Raw genomic sequence first — 20,838 nt, 5'->3', positions numbered from 1 at the left:
TCCAAGCAAGTTTTCTCACCAGTAATTCTCTCAATCCCTCTTTATTTGTTCTAGGACATTATGTGCCTTTTCTATATTGTGATGGACATTGATCAGTGTCTTCTGACTTTTCTTCTTCGCTGTTGTAGCAGTTTTTTGACCATGGTAATATTTATTTCAATTTGTGTTGGAGAAAAGTTGACATATAGGCTCTGTCACACAGCTTCTGGTAGGTAATAGCTGGAATCACGTCCTGCTCTGTTAGTGAAGTTACGAATGCTGACTTTTGAGTGGTTGGCAAGCTGGATATGTTATCTACTGTTGTCACAGGGGTTCTGAAACACAGACATTCTTATCTTATCCATGCTGGGATAGATTCAAGATCATTGTTGGAGTACATTTCAATGTGACAGACCCTTTTTTCTGGGCTTTCAGAGGGTTACTTTCAAGCTGTCTTTAGGGGTGATTCATGGTGATAGAAGGATATCCCATGGTAATTTATGCCAGGAGCTGTCACTGTTTCCTACCCTAGGCCTCTCACGGCTTGGGGGATATCAGGAGAGGTATAAGCTCCAGGATCCCAGGATCCCATAGAGGGTGGGGCTGGGGCTGCCTCTTCCCTTCCAGTGGAGGGGATTGGAGGAGTGGCTGTGGGGGTGTGTGTGTGTTTATCTAGCCGGGGGTATTGCTATGTTGTAACTTGGTGCTAGAATCACATCTGCCTGCCTTCAGCATTTCTGCTGGCTGCCAGTGAGTAAAACTGATCCATTGCTGCTTGATCCGATCTGCCTGCCCTCTCTGTTTCCTTCCCGCTGCAGTGATGGTGCTGGGGCTTGTTGCTGCCCATGAATTTACAAAAGGACCAATTTCCCCTCTGCTCCTGACCCGAGACTCCATCACACCTGGTGAGGATGCTGGGCTCGCATTGGAGCGCCCCCTACTGGCCACGGGGAGTCATGGCCCTGCCCCGCCTCACTGGGGTCTGCCCACGCCCTCTGCCGGATTTGGCTGTAACTGCACCAATGGGGAAAGTGGTGCTTGATGGGTAGAAAACTCCTTTTACTGTTTTATCTTGTTGTTTGTCATTGGTTCTGTTTGATATATAGTAGAGAACTGTTATTCCTTTTCCTTTATTTTTGCCTGGAAACACTGTAATTTTGAAGTTATATTTACTTATAACTTTACTTAGGGAGGGGGCGGGGTCATCTTTTCCATTCCAGAAAGGTTCCTGCTTTTTTTGGCAGACATGTCTTTTAAAACCAAGACAATTACTGGCACCCAGTAGCACAAGGGCATCTAGAGGAGATGGTGAAAAGAGAATCACTGTTCTTGAGTAACCCGTTTGTGTACAGGATAAAGAACCTTGTTAAGTGGCACCTTGTGGTTCAGCTCACCCTGATTTGGTTGGCACATGATTGTGGCTATATTTTTCCAATTTTCAGCTCCTTCTTGAAGCCTGTGTCCTGTGAGTAAGATCATTGTTCTGTTGTGATCCAGTTTGTAGAAGGGGTCAACAAAGTGAGGAATTCAATGCTTGTGAACGTCTTCTGGAATGTGGGCACATGGCTATATAAAACTATCATGCACTAAGTTAATGTTTTGGGATTTCCTTACTAATGGTACCTATCATTATGAAGCAAGACAGGGGGCAGTTTTCTCCCAACCATTCACTCACTTCTTTGGCCCTAACCCAACAGCTTTTGGAGAGTTTAAATTTCATCTAGAAGCTAAAGAGATCATATGCTTGTTTATGCTTTTGCTGTGTGTATTCAGCAAGGTCCATTCACCATTCTGAGACAGGGTAAGGATTCCTTTGGGTAGCTACCTTAAAACCTGGCACAGAGTCAGGGACATGATGCAGCAGTACCACTTGCAGTCAGAGGGAAAGGCTGATGGTGCAGCAGTGGAATCCATGGACGTTACAACCATCCAGGTTCCAGCTCATCCACAAGGGCAGCCACAGCCAGCAGCAGTTACCCCTTTGCAGAGGAGGAAGTGTAAAACCAAACTGATGCACCCAGTAAATGATGATGGGGAACCAGCAGAGGAGCCAGAGCCCAAGATCATCACTGAGTCCCTGTTGTTTGTTAGTCTCTGCAGTCTGCAGAAAGACATTGCATGGCAGGAGGCTTTTTCAGCCTGGTTGACTCAAGTTTGGGGACCTTATTGGTACAGGTGTGCAACTTGCTAATGACCCTGACAAGGTCAGGTGCACAGCACAAATGTGGTGGAGCCTTGCACAGCAGGGACCATCTGAATACTCCAGCTTTATGGGAACCATGCATTTTGAGGACAACCAAAGTTTTTTTTTTTCTCCTTGGCCCAGGATGTAGGGATCAAACAGGTGTTCGTGAGGGAACCAGGTCCCCTTTCTCTCTGGGAGCAGCTTATAACAAGTATAAGAGAGAGGTTTGTTTACAGGGACAGTCTGCAGAACCACCATCATAAAAAGCCCTGGAAGACCAGAAAAGAAATGATCTGATGCCTGAGTGTCTCATTTTGAAAGACAGGTGTCTGCCAAGGAAGGCAGGAACCTCCCTTGGAATGGAAAATATGACCCCCCCCCCTTCCCTCTGAATTATGATAACTTTGAAATGACAGGGCTTTCAGGCAAAGCTACAGGAGAAGCAGCAGCAGTTGGTTCCCAGTGTGCGTGTGTACAGCAAGGCAAACAAACAGCAGCCCCAGCACAGCCCTGAGCAGAGCCCCAGGCCCAGCCTTGTCCTAACACAAGCACCTTCCCCTGCGGTGCAGTTCCAGGCACAGCCAGCAGGGGCGCTGCTGGCTCCCGGCCGGGCAGGGCAGCTGCGATGATTCCCCCGCGGCTGCAGGGGGCGCTGTGGCGCGGGCTTGGCCGCCCCTCTCCACACGGGAATGGCGGGTGGGCTGGGGGAGGGATGGACAAGGGGCTGCCTGTGGGAACTCACGGCGAGCACCCGGTCCCTGTGCACCTCCGGATGGTGAAATGGGCTGTAGCAGGAACCATGAAAGCAGCAAGCATGGTAGGAGAAGCAGTGGGAAGACAAAAGCTCTATAGTGGCAGAGAATCCTCCAAGCAGTGACTGCAGACAAGCTGTCCCTCCTCTGATTCTGAGGGATGAGAGGACCAGAGCCCCTCACCCCCTGGCCAAAATCTTGTGGTGTCTCTGCCTTTCCCAAGAGAAAACCCCTCAGGTAAGACAGTAGCTAGCTGTACCCTTCCACCTCCTCCTGCTCCCAGCCTTGGTCTCTCAAGTATCAGTCTCTTAGCAACAAATGTGAGAAAATTCCCTAAGAAGGAAAAAAAAAAAAAGGAAAAATCCTGACCTCCAACACTGAGACAAATGGCAGTGTTGGAGATACTTTTTGGAAGGGATGGACAGCATAATGACCATGACAAGGTCACACAGCGCCTTGCACAGCAGGGGCCATCTGAATACTCCAGCTTCATGGGAACAATGCATTTTGAGGACAATCAAGAGATAGTGAGTTCTGTAGCAAGCAAATTCAGGAATTTTGAGACCATGGTCCATGGCCTGATGCACACTCATGTCTCTGCTGTGGTTGAATCTCAAGGATGAAAAGGAAACATTCAGAGACAAGATGAGGAGGGAGATGAGGAAGTACAGTTCCAATGTGCCACCAGTGCAAACCAGAGGCTTCAATGTCAGAGCCCAACATCCCTCAGCTAGGGAGAGGGAGTACACCTCATGAGCTGACCTGTGGTTTTTCCTGTGTGAACATGGGGAAAACGTGAGAAGATGGAATGGAAAACCCATCTTTGTTCTAGCAGCATGGGTATGCAAGCTGAAGGAAGAAACTACTAAGGGAGCAAGTTCCACCCAAATGAATGTAGGCCCAGCTTTCCGTGACCAAACTGCCAGGTATAACAGAAGGGAGGATGGTATGTCAGATCCCCTTGAAGGAACATCCAGAATATATACCCAGGGAGGGAACACTGGCTCGACAGTCCCTGCCTCTAGCCAGGTAGAAGCCAGGGAAAACTGTCTCGTGTCTTTTGGGCTCTGTGGATCCCATAGCCTGGCACATCAGAACCATAGAAATACGACACTGGTGCAAGAGTGTAATCTCATTGGAACACATGAGGAGGACAGAACTTATTTCTATTGCTGGGCTGACAGGGGGATTGCAGCAATTGACCCTACTGGAAGTCGAGGTGAATTTGACTGGGAAAGAATAGAAGAAACACCCTACTGTGACTAATCCAGAGGCCCTGTGTATTCTGGGCATATATTTCCTCTGGAGTGGTTATTTCAAAGATGCAAAAGGACTCAGGTGGGCTTTTGGAATAGCTGCTGTGGAGGAAGAGGGCATTAGGCAATTGAAAGTCCTTGCCTGGGCTGTCCAAAAATATTTCTGCGGTTGGACTTTTGATGGAAGAAGAAAAACAAGTACCAGTTGCCACCTCAATGGTGCACTGCTGGCAGTATCAGAAAAATTGAGATGCCATAATCCCCATCCACAAGATGATCCATGATCTGGAGAGCCAAGGGGTGGTCAGTAAGGTCCACTCACCCTTCAACAGCCCTATCTGGCCTGTGCACAAATCTGACAGAGAATGGAGATTGACTGTGGAGTACCATGCCTTGAATGAAGTGACTCCACCGCTGAGTGCTGCTGTGCCGGACATGCTGGAACTCCAGGAAGAGCTGGAGTCCAAGGCAGCAAGGTGGTATTGCCACCAATTGCCAATGCATTTTTCTCCATTCCTCTGGCAGCAGAGTGCAGGCCTTTGCTTTCACCTGAAGGGGCATATAGCACACCTGGAACCAACTGCTCCAGGGGTGGAAACACAGTCCCACCATCTGCCATGGGCTGATCCAGGCTGCACTGGAAAAGGGTGAAGCTCCAGAACAACTGCAATACATCGATGACATCATTGTGTGGGGGAACATGGTAATGCAAGTATTTGAGAAAGGAGAAAGGATCATCTATATTCTGCTGGAAGGCGGCTTCACCATCAAGAAGGGCAAAGTCAAGAGACCTGCCTGAGAGATCCAGTTCCTGGGGGTAAAGTGGCAAGACAGACAATGCCAGATACCACTGAGGTATCAAAAAGCTCACAGCAATGTCTCCACTAGCCAGCAACAAGGAAACAAGCTTTCCTAGGTGCCATGGGCTTTTGGAGAATGCCCATTCCTGAGTACAGCCAGATTGTGATCCCTTTCTACCTGGTTATCTGCAAGAAGAACGATTTCCACTGGGACCCTGAAGAGCAGCAAGCCTTTGCCCAGATCAAGGAGATCGCTCATGCAGCAGCACATGGCCCAGTCAGGACAGGACCAGAGGTAAGGAATGTGTTTTACTCTGCAGCTGGGAACAAGGGTTTGTCCTGAAGCCTTTGGCAGAAGGTGCCTGGCGAGACTCGAGGCCAACCTCTGGGATTACGGAGCCAAAGTTACAGAGGGTCTGAAGCCAACTACACTCCAACAGAGAGCTGGAGTGTCTATGAAGGAGTTCAAGCTCAGAGGTGACTGGCACAGAGGCACAACTCATCCTGACACCCTGACTGCTGGTGTTGGTGTGGATGTTGAAAGGAAAGGCTCCCTCTACCCACCATGCCACTGATGCCACATGGGGCAAATGGATTGCCTTATCACACAGCATGCCAGTAGTGGAAACCCAAATTGCTCTAAGATCTTGGAGATAATTATGATTTGACCTTTGGTGTACCAGAAAAAGAGGAACAGGAGCAGGTGTCATGTTCTGAGGAAGCTCCAACTTACAACCAACTGCCACAAGAAGAAACAGATTATGCTCTTTGTCACATTGTAAGGACGAACTGAAAGTGGAAAGCAGCTGTTTGGAGCCCCATGAGACAGGTTGCAGAACCTACCAAAGGAAGAAGGTGGATCAAGCCAACTTGCTGAACTCAAAGCCATCCAGTTGGCCCAGGACATTGCTGTGCAAGTGGCCAGAACTCTCCCTCCACACTGACTCATGGATGGCAGACAATGACTTCTGTGGAGTTGTTTCCTGGGGTGGAAAGGTAGAGAAAGGCCAACTGGCATCATAGGGGAAGACCAATCTGGGCTGCTGATGAATGGCAAGACATTGCCACTCGGATAGAGAAGAGAAGCTCCTTGTGAAAATGTGTAATCTAAATGCCCGTGTCCCCAAGAGTTGGGCTAATGAGCATGAAACAATGAACAGGTGGATCAGGATGCAAAAATTGAGGTGTTACAGATAGATTTGGATTGGCAACACAAGGGACAGTTGTTCCTAGCTTGATGGGGCCATGATGCCTCAAGTCATCAGGGCAGAGATGCCAACTATAAGTGGGCATGAGACCGAGGAGTGGATTGAACCATGGACAGTATCTCTCTGGTTATCCATGATTGTGAGATGTGCTAAAATCAAACAGGCCAAGCAGGTGAAGCCCCTCTGGGATGGGGGGCAGTGGTCCAAATATAGGTATGGGGAGGTGCTGGGGGTTGAGTGTTTTTCTGTTACTGTGTCAATTGAAAGAATTTTTCCCATTATCATGCCAATGGAGCTGGCCTGGTTACACCCAGGATCTCTGATGACTCTAGACAAAAGGTGTCAGTGGCAGCGGCTCCCAGAGGGGCGTCTCGGGCTTCCGGAGGGGGCTCGTGTTTCTAGCGAGCTGGTAGGAGGACGCCCCATCTTCAGCCCACGTGGCCAAACACAGGAGAGCCAGACCCTCTGTGATCAGCTGCCCTGCATCTGCCCTGTTCCAGCCTTCTGCCTACTTGGACATAGCTGATCACCCAGACACAAACGGTGAGCAAGGAGCCGCCCGTTCCAGCCCGTTCCCATCCGAGACTGGCGCGGCCGCTGCCGCCCCCTCCTGCCTTCGCACCCTCCTGCCCTCTGCAGCTGCAGGACTGGGACTAAGCACAGAGACAGCGTGCTTGCATCTAAAGGAGGGACTGAAACCGAGTTATCTATTCTGTTCTGTTAGCAATTTTAACAACTGCTGTTGTTTTCTGCTTGTACGGTTAGATATACTAGTAAAAGAGCTGTTATTCCTACGCCCTTATCTCTGCCTCAGAGTCCTTGATTCAAACAATTATAATACTTGGGGGGAGTGGAACCAAAGTCTCTATTTCAAAGGGAAACTTCTGTCTTTACTGGCAGACACCTGTTCTTTCAAAATCAGTACAGATTTTGGCGAGCCAGGCAGGAGACAGAGTACACTGAGTTGAGAGTTAAGACAGGAGTAACAGCTCTGTTAAGTGGCAATATGTTGTCTGGTTTTGACTCCATGTGGTCACAGACATCTCCCTCCCATTTACAAGCCCTTATTTGAATATGGGCCTCCTCACCAAAGTTACTGTAGCTATTATCCAATTCGTTTGGTGGATTGATTATGTCAGGAATTCATGGTTTTTAATTTTTTCTGGGAAGCGGTTGCATGGATCCAAAGCTATCGTACTCTAACTGCGTGTTTCTGGGATTATTACAGTAATGATACTTACTATGAGATAACGAGTGCAAGGGAAATTTTCTCCCAACCCATCATCCAGTTTTTTTGAGGCTACCCCACTGGTTCTCAAGGATTTCAAATCTGCTTTAATTGCTAGTGCTATTATGCAGTAGGTGGCTTGCTGATAGGCCTGTTCTACTTAGCATTTAGAAACAAGGGAATATTGGCTTGGACAACAACTCTGACATCTACCCCAAGAAATAGAGATGTTGCCCCAGAACCTGCCTCTGCCCCAGGGACTAGGGATGTTGCCCCAGAACCTGCCTCTGCCCCATGGACTAGGGATGTTGCCCCAGAACCTGCCTCTGCCCCAGGGACTAGGGATGTTGCCCCAGAACCTGCCTCTGCCCCATGGACTAGGGATGTTGCCCCAGAACCTGCCTCTGCCCCAGGGACTAGGGATGTTGCCCCAGAACCTGCCTCTGCCCAAGGCAATAGGGATGTTGCCCCAGAACTTGCTTCTGTCCAAGGGAATAGGGATGCTGCCCCAGAGCCTAACCCTGCCCCCCAGCCCACCACAGAAATGAGCCACCCAGAGTGGGTGGGGACTCTAATGAAGGATATAGGCCAAATGTTGAAGGAGCAAAGACAGATGTTGAAGGAGCATAGCCAGATGTTTAAGGAGCACAGCCACATGATGAAGGAGCATTTTTCTCCAGCTGGTGAGAAACCCTCCCCCTGCCCTAAAGAGGGAGAGTCAGATGGTGCTGTAGTAGAGCCCATAGATGTTGTATCTGTCCAGGTTCCAGCTGGATCACAGGAGCAGCCACAGCCAGCAGCAGTTGCCCCTGTGAAAACTAGAAAATCTAAAACGAGGCATCTAGATAATGGGGATCAGCAAGGAGGGTCCTCACAACCAGCAAGGGAGCCAGAGGTTGAGATCGTCACCAAGTCCCTCTCATATGATAGTCTCCGTAACCTGCGTAAAGACATTGCTCGGCGGGGCCGTGAGCCTTTTACAACTTGGTTACTCTGGGTCTGAGACCTTACGGGAACAGGTGTACAACTGGATGGAACTGAGGCCAGGAATTTGGGATCCTTGGCCCAGGATTCAGGTTTGGACCAGATATTTGTAAGGGAACAAGGCCTCCTTTCCCTCTGGGACCGGCTTTTAATGAGTGTGAGAGAGAAATCTGTACACAGAGAGAGAATGCAGGAGCACCACCATAGGATGCGCTGGAAGGCCCTTGAGGAAGGGATCCAGCAGCTGAGAGAAACAGCAGTATTAGAGGTACTCTTTGGGAGGGATAGACAGCATGACAATGACCCTGACAAGGTCAAGTACACAGGGCAGATGCTGTGGAATTTGGCAACCTTGGGTCCATCTCAATATACCACCTACATTGCAATGATTAATGCTGATAACCACCTTAAAGTCACTTGGTGGGGGGACTTTCAAGAACTGGGAGATCAATCTACCAAAGGCCACATGGTTAGTGAATACCCGAGGTTCCACTAACCGAGCAGGCCCTGCCCAATCAGAGCCCTTGGGAGCAGCAGATGGAGATAACGTTCCAGTGGTACACCTGAGAGGCATGTTAGGGAAAACTGTCTGGGTGAACTCTGCTTCCAGCAAAGGCAATCCTGTTCGTGGGGTGGTTTTCGCTCAAGGACCGGGTTGCACTTGGTGGGTGATGCAAAAGGATGGAGAGACCTGCTGCATACCCCAAGGGGACCTTGTTCTAGGGTGAACTATCTATGATACTGTGCCTGTAACTGCAAGTATGTATATGATTTAAAGGTTTCAATATGATGTAGCATGTTGGCATGGAAAAAATTTGGGGTGGACAATGTTGGGGGTTGAGTGTTTTTCTGTTACTGTGTCAATTGAAAGAATTTTTCCCATTATCATGCCAATGGAGCTGGCCTGGTTACACCCAGGATCTCTGATGACTCTAGACAAAAGGGGTCGGTGGCTCCTGGAGAGGCCTCTCGGGCTTCTGGAGGAGACTTGTGTTTCCAGCGAGCTGGGAGGAGAACGCCCCATCTTCAGCCCACGTGGCCAAACACAGGAGAGCCAGACCCTCTGTGATCAGCTGCCCTGCATCTGCCCTGTTCCAGCCTCCTGCCTCTGCGGACACAATTGATCACCCGGCCACAAACGGTGAGTGAGGAGCCGCCCTCTCCAGCCCATTCCCACCCGAGACCGGCGTGGCCACTGCCGCCCCCTCCCGCCTTTGCTCCCGCCTGCCCTCTGCAGCTGCAGGACTGGGACTAAGCACAGACAGCGTGCTTGCATCTAAAGGAGGGACTGAAACCGAGTTATCTATTCTGTTCTGTTAGCAATTTTAACAACTGCTGTTGTTTTCTGCTTGTATGGTTAGATATACTAGTAAAAGAGCTGTTATTCCTACGCCCTTATCTCTGCCTCAGAGTCCTTGATTCAAACAATTATAATACTTGGGGGGAGTGGAACCAAAGTCTCTATTTCAAAGGGAAACTTCTGTCTTTACTGGCAGACACCTGTTCTTTCAAAACCAGGACAGGAGGCCTGGCAGACTGGCTACATCACACTGCCTCAGACCTGCCAAGGCAAATGCTGTGTGCTCACAATGGTGGAAACCGCCACAGGATGGTTGGAGATCTCCCCTGTGCCTCATGCTACAGCCCATAACACCTGGGTCTTGTAAAATAGGTTCTTTAGAGGCACAGTACCCCTGAGAGAATTTAGTCCAACAACGGGACTAATTTCAAGGACAGCTTTATAAGCACCTGGGCCAGAAAACATGGCATTCAGTGGATGTATCATATTCCCTACCACGTACTAGCTGCCAGGAAAGTTTAGCAGTGCAATGAACTCTTAAAAACAACATTGAAGGCATTGGTGGGGTGGGAATTTCAAGCAGCAGGAGCTGCATTTAGCCAGGGCTTAATGATTAGTTAATACCAGAGGTTCTACCAGCTGAGCTGGCCATGCCCAATCCAAACCCCTGTGTACAGCAGATGGAGACAAGGTTCTGGTGGTGCATGAGAAGTATACTAGAAAAGACTGTTTGGATTAATTCCACCTTGAGCAAAGACAAACACATCCATGGGGTTGTCTTTGTCAGGGCCTGGGTTGCACTTGGTGGGTGATGCAGAAAGATGGAGAAACAAGATGTGTATTTCAAGAGGACCTTGTTTTGGGGTAAATTGCTCAAGACACTGTGCCTGTATCCGCATCTGCATGTATGTATGTATATAATATAGGATAATACATGTATGTATATAGTTTAAAAGTTTAAGTTTGATGTAACATATTGGTATAGGAAGAAATTCAAGGTGGAAAATGTTGTGGGTTTGGAAGGACTTTTTGGTGAATTTTCTCCCATTTGTTACCTGAAAAAGAGGATATGGAGAGGAGAGGGCAGTTGACAGCTGTGGGGAATAAATGATGGGCAGCTGAGATATGAAAGAATTGGCCAGTGACCCTCCCATTCCATTGGAAGCTTCCAAGGTGGGAGAGCAGGTTTGGGCACTGGCTTGCTGAGGGAAGAACCAGGTGGCTATGCTAGGAGCAGGGCAGTTTGGGCAGTTTTTAGTGTTGGACCTGGCACTGCTTCAGAATTCTCCTTGCCACCCATGGGTGAGCCTGTTGCTTGCGGCAGCTGCTGGTTGACAGGGACTTTTGAACACTCCCATTGCCAAGAAGACCCTCACGGTCTGTGTCAGCACTTTAGGGCAAACCAAACTACTCCACTTATTTTCTTTCTGTCTGGAGAGAGGGAACCCCAGCTGCTGTTTGACTGGAACCTCAGCAAAGCTGCCACACCAGGATACTGCAACAGACAGGTTAGAACCTAGGAAAACCAAAGCCCCATGTTCTCTATCTCCCCAAGGGTGCCGTTAGCCCCAGGGCTGGCTCAGAGCACAAAAGGTGGCCCCTGAAGCTGCCTGAGCCAACAGCACCCCCTGGAGACATGTCAGAGTTGCTGCAGCCACTCTGGCTCGACATGAGCCTGCAGTGCCCTCTGCCGGTTGTGGCATAACTACAGCAATGGGAGAAACTGCTTAATGGGTGGGACGAATCTCTTAATGCTTTGGGGGGTTGTAGCCCTTGTTTTTGTTGTTTGTTCTCTCTTGTTACGTATATATATATATATATATATTCTAGTAAAGAACTGATATTCCTTTTCCCATATCTTTGCCTGTGTCCAAGTGTAAGACAAATTTGGGGAAAAAGACTTCTAAAGGCCCCCCTTCCCCTTCCTTCACCAAGCTTGGAAAGAATTTTTCTTCAGGGAAAAGTGGAAAAAAACTTTTTTTATTAACAAAAATACAAAAGAAAACACTTCCCAGCACAGACCTAGATGAGATGAACCCAGCCGATCCTCGCAGGGAAGGGCAGCAGAGCCTCCCTGGCAGACTTTCAGAGGTGGTCCCCGAAGTTCAGGTCTGTGTTCTCCGGAGCCGGAGCCGGCGAAAATCCCTGGGACAGAGAGAAGGGAGAGAGGGGGAGGGGCAGCTGGGAGCAAGCCAAAGCAAGCCCAAGACTAGCCAAAGCGAGCCCAGGACAAGCCAAAGCAGGGGGGCAGCCAAAGCAGCTGGGGGGGGGGGGGGGGGGGGGAAGGGGGGAAGCAGCTAAAGCAGCCGGGGGGCAGCTAAAGCAGCCCGGGGGCAGCTAAAACAGCCGGGGGAGCAGCTAAGTGACGGCAGCAGTGAGCGAGCAGCCCAAAACTGAAGCGCAGCAGCAGGCCAGCCGAAAAAACCACCAGCCTAGATAAAACAGCCCGGGGGAGGGGCCAGCAGCTGCATGGCGGGGGGGCAAGGAGAGGAGCTAGTCAAAACATCAACTCATAACAGCCTGGAAGCCCTGTAATTTCAAGTTATAATAATTTGGAGGGAGGGACTTTCCATTCCAGGAAGATCCCCAGCCTTCTTGACAGACATGTGTCTTTTAAACTAGTGTGGAAGCTAACACAGAGAGTACTGTGGATTTAATTAGCATATGCAGTTTGATAACCAAGATGCCTTGGCAAGAGCAAAAAGAACTCTGAAGAAGATTGGATCAAGACTGACAACAGGAAAGATGATTTAACTAAGTAGAAATGTAAAGTTTGTCTGTGTGATATTTAACTCCATGAATGTAGTAAAAAATTACTACCTTCCTAAAAATGGTATGTAAGCATATGTAGTTCACAGTTAATTGAGATTCTGATCACAAGTCAGTAGTCCCTGTCTCTCTCTCTCTCAATCATCAATAAACCAGGACAATCTGTCATCATTAATGGAAAAATTGACCTTGGAGCTAAAGAAACTCACAGAAGCACAGTTTCAGCCCTTGCCTAGGAATTGTTCCTGATCCTCACAAAACAGGGGCTTCTGTGGTTTGAAGAATAATCTTTGAAGGATCTCTACACCTCAACTTTTACCTCCCTCAGAGGGCTTCTTCCCAGAGTATGTCACACCAGACTGGCACAGTTCCTATGCAGCTGACATCCATTGTCACCAAGAACAGGTCCACTTTACCCACCACTAGTGAGAGGCACCATGGATCATTACATTTTTCCCACATAAGATATGGAACAGAAATCCCTGCTGTGAATCCTACCAATTCTTTCTGAATATGTACATACAAGCAAAGATGCCTTGCACAAAATCTGCCTTCTTGGATCCCTGGTGATCAATGGCACAAAGTCCAGCAGTGTGCCCTGGAGGACAATGCTAAGACCAGTCCTTTCTGACCCTTTTTAGTAACTGAGTGATGGGGCAGAGTGTACCCTCCCACAAAACCAGGAGGAGTGGCTGATCTGCCAGAGAGAAATGTTGCCACCCACAGGGATGATATTTTAACAAGGGTGACAATTCAATGAAAGCCAATGAAAGCTGAGTCTTGTCCTTGGGAGGGAGCAACCACAGGCACCAGTATCTGCTGGGGGCCAGCCAGCTGGAAAACAAAAATTTGGCAGGGTCCTGCTGGACACCTGGATGCCCATGGGCCAGCAATGTGCTCCTGCAGCAATGCAGAACAGCATCCTGGGCTGCACTGGGAGCTCTGTCACAGCTGATGGAGTGAGGGGATCCTTCCCCTCTGCCCCACACCAGTGAGGCCAGCCCTGGAATGCTGGGCCCAGAGCTGGGCTGCCGAGTACAGGAGACAGGGACAGACTGGACAGAGTCCAGCACAGGGCCAATAAGGTGATGGAGGGACTGGAGCACCTCTGCCATGAGGAGAGCCTGAGAGAGCTGGGACTGCCCAGCCTGGAGCAGAGCAGGTCCAGAGCATCTCATCCCCAGGGATAAATACCTGGATAGAGGCTGCAGAGGGGACAGGGCCAGGGACAGCCCCAGGGGCCACGGGCACAAAGTGACACACAGGAGGGGCCCTCTGAGCTCAGGAGACACTTCTGCACTGGGAGGTGGCTGAGCACTGGGGCAGGTGTCCGGGGAGGTGGTGGAGTCTGCATGGCTGGAGAGATCAAAGGCCATGTGGACACATCCTGGGCAGCTAGCTGGGCATCCTGGCAGCTGGGGGGCCCTGGTGGAGCAGGGGCTGGGCAAGGTGACCTCCTGAGGTGCCTCCAGCCTCACCCTGTCATTCTGTGACTCCGAGAAAAAACAGGTTGCAATTTCCCAAGGACAAATGAAAAAGCTCCACACGTGGCAGGCTTCTCCTGATATCACCAAAGTTGTCAATGTCACATGTCTCCCTTCTGGAGATTCTTCCCTGGTGTGAGGATGCCCCTTCAAGGTCACTCCTTGAAACTGAGAGAAATGTTTGCCCATGGTCATTGGTTTGGATAAGTAGCATCAATCTTTCATTAAGAATTGGTTTGGATAGAATTGCTTCATTGTTGCTTGAAATATAATGCACTATAGCAGAAGTTATAGTTCTCTATACCAAGTAGTAAGTAATTCTGAAAAAGATCTTTGAGTTTAATTGTGATCATAATAAACACTTTATTTTTTTATAAATATATCCCTCATCCTATGGAACACATTTGTATAAAGGTTCAATTACACCTATACTATCCTATAAACATCAACTATTGACTAAGTCTAAGACTGCATCCAGCTGCTCCCTGGCTCCTCTCTGAGAAGTTTAGGAAGTCAGGAGGTCCTTTCTGCACTTTGTGCCTCAGTGGGAGTGTCTCCAGCCTGCTCCCTGCGCAGATCTCCAGGTTGTCCTGGCAGGCCCAGGCCAGCTGTGACTGCAGCAGGGACACCTGGAAGAGGCACAAGGCCCAGCTCAGACAAGCCCACACTGGCAGCAGCATCCGCAGCCCCACAGTACTGACTGTCGGGGCTCCAGCCCTCACCAACATTCTGCCCTTGGGGAAGGGAAAAGGAAAAGGCTCCCAGACTGCCCTTGAACAGAGCTCAGATGATCAGCAAGTCCAGTTCATGGCAGGAAAGCCCTTCCCACGTACATCCCTCAGCCACCAGAGCTCTATTAGAGAGAGTTCCAACACATTTAGTAACCCTACACTGATTTCCAAAGCACACATTTGGGCCACTGACCCCTTTCTCCACAGGCTGTGAGTCAGCAGGAGGGCTGCTGCTCCCCTGAGCTACTGGAGGACTCCTTTCTTTCAGAAGACATATTTTGCTGGGCAGACTCGTGGACAGGCAATGTAAAGTAGTCTGGGGAGAACACTCCTAAAAGTTCTTTCTTCTGCCTCTTGACATGAGAGAGGGCCACAGAAACCTGTCAGTAAACGTGGAGCAAAAGGACCTCTGGACATCAAGGCAAGGAGATCTCTATTCAGACACCCTGAATTGCACCAGACAACACTGGGGACAAAAAGCTCTTGCTGGCAGCTGTGCAAGAGAGGCCAGTGTGTGTCCAGGGACATGGGGCCAGGGAGGGAGGCAGTGGAGTTAAGGTGCCTTTGTGAAAGCCATGGGCTGCCACAACACAGAGAACAAACAAAACACTGTGCCCACAGCAGGGACAGGGAGAGGCAAGGAAACAAGCAGAGGACTCCAAAGTGCTGCCTGGGCTAACGTGCCCTGTTCCAGAGGAGCCTGAGGCTCTGCACAGACACTGAAAGCCCATTTTATCTTGTAAGTCTTCCTGGGCTCAGTGGTTGCTTCACACTTCTCTGTCTTGTCTTCTGCTGATGTTGCAATCACATTCTGCACACGTTGCATGGCCTTCCTGGAGTGCTCTGACAGCTGCTCCCCTTCTGCTCCAGCAGCCTGCTGGGTATACAGAGAGGAGATGATTTCCTTAGTTCAAACACCACACAAGCTGTCCTTCAGAAATCTTGGTATCCTCGAAGCACAGTTTAGTTCATCACCCTGCTCACCTGCTCCATTCTTTTGTATGCAGAATCCAAGCCCTCACCTGTTGCCTACCCTTGCCTGGGCACAGGAGAAGCAGCTCCCCATGCCATGCTTTTGGCCTGAGCTGATTTGAACAGCAAGCTCCTGCACAGCCACCCCAGAGGCAGGGAGCAAACTCTCCCTCTCCCAAACTTCAGAGCATTCCACATGGGAACAGGGAACAATGTGGGCAACAAAGCACAGGGGCGGAATGAGCCTTCAAGCACTGTTGAGGGCTTCAAACTCCTCCAACTCCTCTTTCCGGACACCATGGACTTGTATTCCAGAGGACCCTGAGGCTTTGCAGAGACAGCGAAAGACCATTTTACCTGCTCGCCAATTCTCCTGGGCTCAGTGCTCCATTCAGGCCACTCCGTCTTCTTTTCTGATGATGCAACCTGTTGCTCAGATTCCAGGCTGGCATCTGACACACAGAACAGCTGCTCCACTTGTGCTTTAAATGCTGGCTGGGGATACAGAGAGGAGATGATTCTCTTTGTTCAAACATCACATGAGCTGTACCTCAGAAATACTCATCACAGGAAGCATCCTCGAAGTACCAGCAGTGAAGCTGCTGTTCAGACTTCTCGGTACAAAACTCTGCTCAGTTTAGTTCATCACTCTGCTCACCTGCTCCATTCCTTCTCACACCTAATCCAAATCCCCATGTGTTGCCTCCCCTTGCCAGGGCACAGGAGAAACAGCTCCCCATGTCCAGCCTTTGGCCAGGAGATGATTTGAACTGCAAGCTCCAGAGCTGTATCAGTCATTCCAGGCATGCCAGGAGACAATCTGGCAGTCGATGCTCTCTGAATAGAGCCAGGCACACAAACAAGGCTGCCTGCTGCAGCCCAGGATCCTTTGCCCAAGCAGGTTTGGACTGACGGGGATAGGAGGTCCCAATTCTTTATGGGAAGCATCATTGGAATAATTCAGGGATGTTGCAGTGGACTGAAGGGCAATGCTAGTGCATACCTGGATACAAGTCTTTCCCTTCAGGATGTCCAAATGTTTCTTCAGAGTCCCTTTGGACATTTCACTCTTGTTCAGTCCAGTCCTCAGGACCTGAGCACTGTCTATCAATTTCTTCAAAGCAGCAGTCCCATGCTCTAACTCTTCCTGCATGCCTTCCCTCTCCACTTCCAATTGTTGACTGTTTTCCCCATGATTTCTCATCTCAGCTGCATGCATTTCATTCTTCTTTTCCAGATCCCTCATCTGCTGCTGGTACAATTCCCATTCATGCTGCAAAACAGGGAGAAAAAGGGTCACTCATTCCCTCTCTTGGTTTGCTTCTTATACCAGATCTGGACTCCTGTCCCAGTGGCAGGCACAGGCGCTGCCCCTCTCTCTCTGCCTCTCAGGATGCTGCAGACCTTTGCTGGGTTCCCTTTGATGCTGCATCTTTCCCAGCTCACTCAGCCAGTCCTAGCTCCCTTCCTGCCCTTCCCCGACCACTTGCAGCTCCACTTCAGTGTTCTTTTGGGAAGGAGCTGCCAGAACTGCAGCCAGGATTTCAAGTCCATGCTAAGCAGGATTTAGGCAGTGCCACGAGGGTGTGCTCTCCAGCAGGGAGGAAGGGAAGAGCAAACATCCCCAGCATTCCATTCCCTGGGGCTGGGGCAACAGCAGTGGTTTTCCAGCTCTCCTGTGTAGAGTTTCCATGGCACCATCCCGAGAGCCCCACTGCCCTCTCCTGGAGCAGCAAAAGCCAGATCAGGCTGTCATTCTCTGCTGCCACTCAGGACCACTTCTCCCCTTGCAGACACATGTCCTTCTCTGCATCAGCACTTGGCTTTCCTCTCTTCTCTCCCCACTGGCTGCTCTCAGATGGCCAAGGCCAAATACCTTTCTATTAACAGCAATCTTGGTCTTCTCACCCCTCTTTCCAGGTCCAAATATTTATTAATCTGAACATGGCTTAGCACATGAGGAATTGCCCAAACCATGCAATGTGAACAGAGACAGTGTGGACATTGAGAACTAAAGCTTCTAGGGCACAGAACTCCATCATGGAGAAAAATTAGCACCCTCAGCACTATATGGCTTTGACATGACTACAACATCCTTTCCTCCTTATTCAGAAGACTGAAATTAGAAAAGTTAAACTGGAAAAAGGTGTTCCTTAGAACTATTAACACCAGGTCCAAACAGATCTAGGAAATGGTCCTTTGTGGCATCTGCCCATCTCATCAGCACATCCTTCCTTTCCTTCTCCAGGTTCTCTAATTTCCTCTGAAGAGATGCCATCTCCTGATGAAGGGTCACAGCCTCTTCCTGCAGGGCAATGGCCTCTTTGTTCTGGGCAGTTTGTTGAGTGGTCTTCTGGTGTTGTGCCCTCCACATCACTGCAGCAGGGAAGGAGAAGAGGAAAAGCAAAGCAAAGACAAACTGATGTGCATCTTGCAGAGACAACAGTACTGTCTTCTCTGCCTGCCTGTGTTTGCCAGGTCCTAAGCCCAGATGGGCTCCAAACCTGACAGAAATGAAGGAAACTTCCAGGGAGAGAGAAAAGCAGGAGTGAAAGGGGCAAGGTTCAGAGGAATAGGAAAGTGTGTTTGCTCTTGGGCTTGTGCAGAGTGAGCAATTCAAGAGAGACAAAGGAGCGGAGATGCCTATGCAGCCCTGCTCCAAAGGGATCAATAGCCTGGAGGCTCTGGCAGGGCCTGGAGTTTGGGGGAATCAAGCTGAGGCATCCAGCTACAGCTCCTTAGCACAGACATGGCACCTGAAAGGCAACAGCTGTGCATGTTATCAGCCCCAGAATAAGCAGACGGTACTGCCAGCAATGGCATCTTTCTTGAGAAAAAGCTTTCACTGGCACCACAGTAGACAAATCTCCTGCTGGTTGTTTTTTCTCATCTGCCCAGTCTTGGCGGTGCCCTTTTCCTGTGCATGGGATTAAAAATCCCCACTGGCGAGAGAGAGGATAGGGCAGTGAATGGATGGGAGAGAAGCTGTACCTTGCTCACTTTCCTCCAACTTCTTCTGCAGCTCCTGATTGCAGGCCTTTAGCTGTTGTCTCTTAGCCTGCGTATTCCTCAGCTCCAGCTCCACAGCCCTACACTGTGTGGCCATGGCCTCTGCTCTTTCCTCAGAGCTTTGGAGCCTCACATGCAGCCACATGCAGCTCAGACACCTCAGTTTTCAGCAGCTGCTTCTCTTGAGTTGCCTGACAAGCTGCCTTCTCTGTCACTGCCTCCAAAATGGCCCAGGTCTGGAAGATGGATGCACAGAGCCTCAGGGACAGGGCTGCTCCTGAGGCAGCAGAGCGGGCAGTAGGGAGAGCAACTAAGGAGAAATTACTTCAGGTAAAAAACATGAAAGAAACAGAAGGTGCAGAACCAAGGATTCCATTGGAGAAAAAGGAAAGGAAGGCAATGGACACCCTTGAGGCTGCAGCTCTAACACTGCCTGAACTGGCTGCGGTGCAAGTGCCCTGCCCAGCCTGCCACAGCCACAGCTGTGTCCCCACATTGCACAGTGCCCAGCACAGGCACCAACTCTATCTGAGACAATTCTGCGAACACAGGGACAGAGAAGCTCCAAAGGAGTCTGCTGCTGCTTCTCCTCCCAGATTTCCTGCTGGGACCCAGGAGAGAATGGGGGAAAACGTCAGCAGCACACACCAGATCCAGCTTTGGCCAGGGTGCAGCAGCAGCCATAGACAGAACACATCAGCAGTGGATGCTGCTGGGAGGAGAAAGAGACTGGGGCCTCCAAGCCAAAGGTGGTGTGTGTGCGTGGAGAAGAGGATGCCAGTGCACAGCTTACCTGGGTATTGAGCTCCTCCAGTTCTCTTCTATGCTCAGAACAGAGCTGCTTAGTCTCCTGAAGAGCAGAATGAAACTGAGACACCTGATTGTTCAGTTCCAGGTTCTTTTCTTCCAGCATCCTGAGGCACAGGTTCTTTTCCTCCAGAGACAGAATCAGCCTAGAAGCAAAGTATGCAACTCATTACTACATGGTATGACATTTTATAAACTCCTAGGATTTGCACCACCTCAGGGAAAAAACTTCTCTGTCTGATGAGCTTTGTCTAAACAACTTGGCTGTTTGCTCCCCCTGCAGTCACAGCCCAGCATGTATCCACACTCCTTTTGTTCCTGAAATAACGGGGAGTCCCTGCGTACATGCCCTGCCTTTTTTTTTTGTTTTTTTTTTTTTTCAGATGGGAATATGAATACAAACCTTACAAAGTCTTGCAATGAAGACATTAGGGGTGAGGGACAATTTTCTTCTGACTAACCATGCTCCAAGGGGGGAGGTTTAGTCAACATGGAAAAAACATTTCCTTATGCCCAGGTAGGACAAGCAGCCCCCTACAGCAGGGATCTCTGGGACTTTCCCTAAGATTTACGAGTACCCATCCTACTTTCAGCTGGAGAAAAAAAGGTCAAAGGCTTGGAGCACAACCTGATGGAACATGCAGAAACCTCCAGGCAAGCAAAAGTGCCCTTGCCTTCCTTTGTCTTCTTCTTGGAAGATCCTGTGGCACTGAAGACTGGCAGGACTTGATCAGCTGGAGGAGCTCCCCTACCCTCGGTCTTGTTTCTTGCAATCTTTGTACAGTCAGTAATGCCTGAGACTGTGGAGAGTGCCAGGGACCCTGCCAGACACCCTCCAGGCAGTGGGGGATAGTTTTTGAGGAATGATACAACAGAGACATTCTTGTTTCTTGGGTGACACTGAGGGCAATCTGGCCTAGATCAGCAATCAGGGCCTTAAGATGGTTCTGCCCAGGAAAGACATCAGATGCCAGGCTGATCCAGATCCCAGAGGCTTCAAATTACAGGACCCAAGGCGGAGCTGATGCATGTATCCACCTCCTTACACTGCAGTTTGGGCAGTGTTAACACACCCACCTAATCCAACAACACAACAGTCGCCAGAGGGAAAGAGCTACCCCAAAAGCCTTTTTCTTCAGAAAAACTTTAACTGATGGCTAAAGAAAAAGAAATTGACCCACAATATTCAGATAATAAAATGTATCAGCACGTACAGCTTATAATCAGCCAGTTAGGAAATGCTGCCAGAGCCCCTGGTATGTGCAAAGATGGCAAAGAGGGAATCCATTCACCACAATGCAGAGTCCCACAGGCTTTCATTTACCTGGCTTTTTCCCTCTCTAGGACATTCACAGAAGACTGTGAGCAGCTGCC

General features: G+C 49.7%; 1 long non-coding RNA gene across 1 annotated transcript; it reads right to left on the bottom strand.

Moving 5' to 3' along the window:
- Positions 1-18,797: 18,797 nt before the first annotated feature.
- LOC306809971 lies at positions 18,798-20,826 on the bottom strand. The gene is made up of 3 exons (XR_013776338.1): positions 20,789-20,826; positions 19,451-19,610; positions 18,798-18,893 (listed from the first exon to the last, which is right to left on the bottom strand). It is a non-coding gene; the product is annotated as an uncharacterized lncRNA (long non-coding RNA).
- Positions 20,827-20,838: the final 12 nt, after the last annotated feature.

This window comes from Erithacus rubecula (genome assembly GCF_903797595.1).
Source record: "Erithacus rubecula genome assembly, chromosome: 18".
Taxonomy (NCBI): domain Eukaryota; kingdom Metazoa; phylum Chordata; class Aves; order Passeriformes; family Muscicapidae; genus Erithacus; species Erithacus rubecula.
The sequence above is the reverse complement of the archived record's forward strand: the minus strand, read 5'-3'. Positions and strand labels throughout refer to the sequence as shown.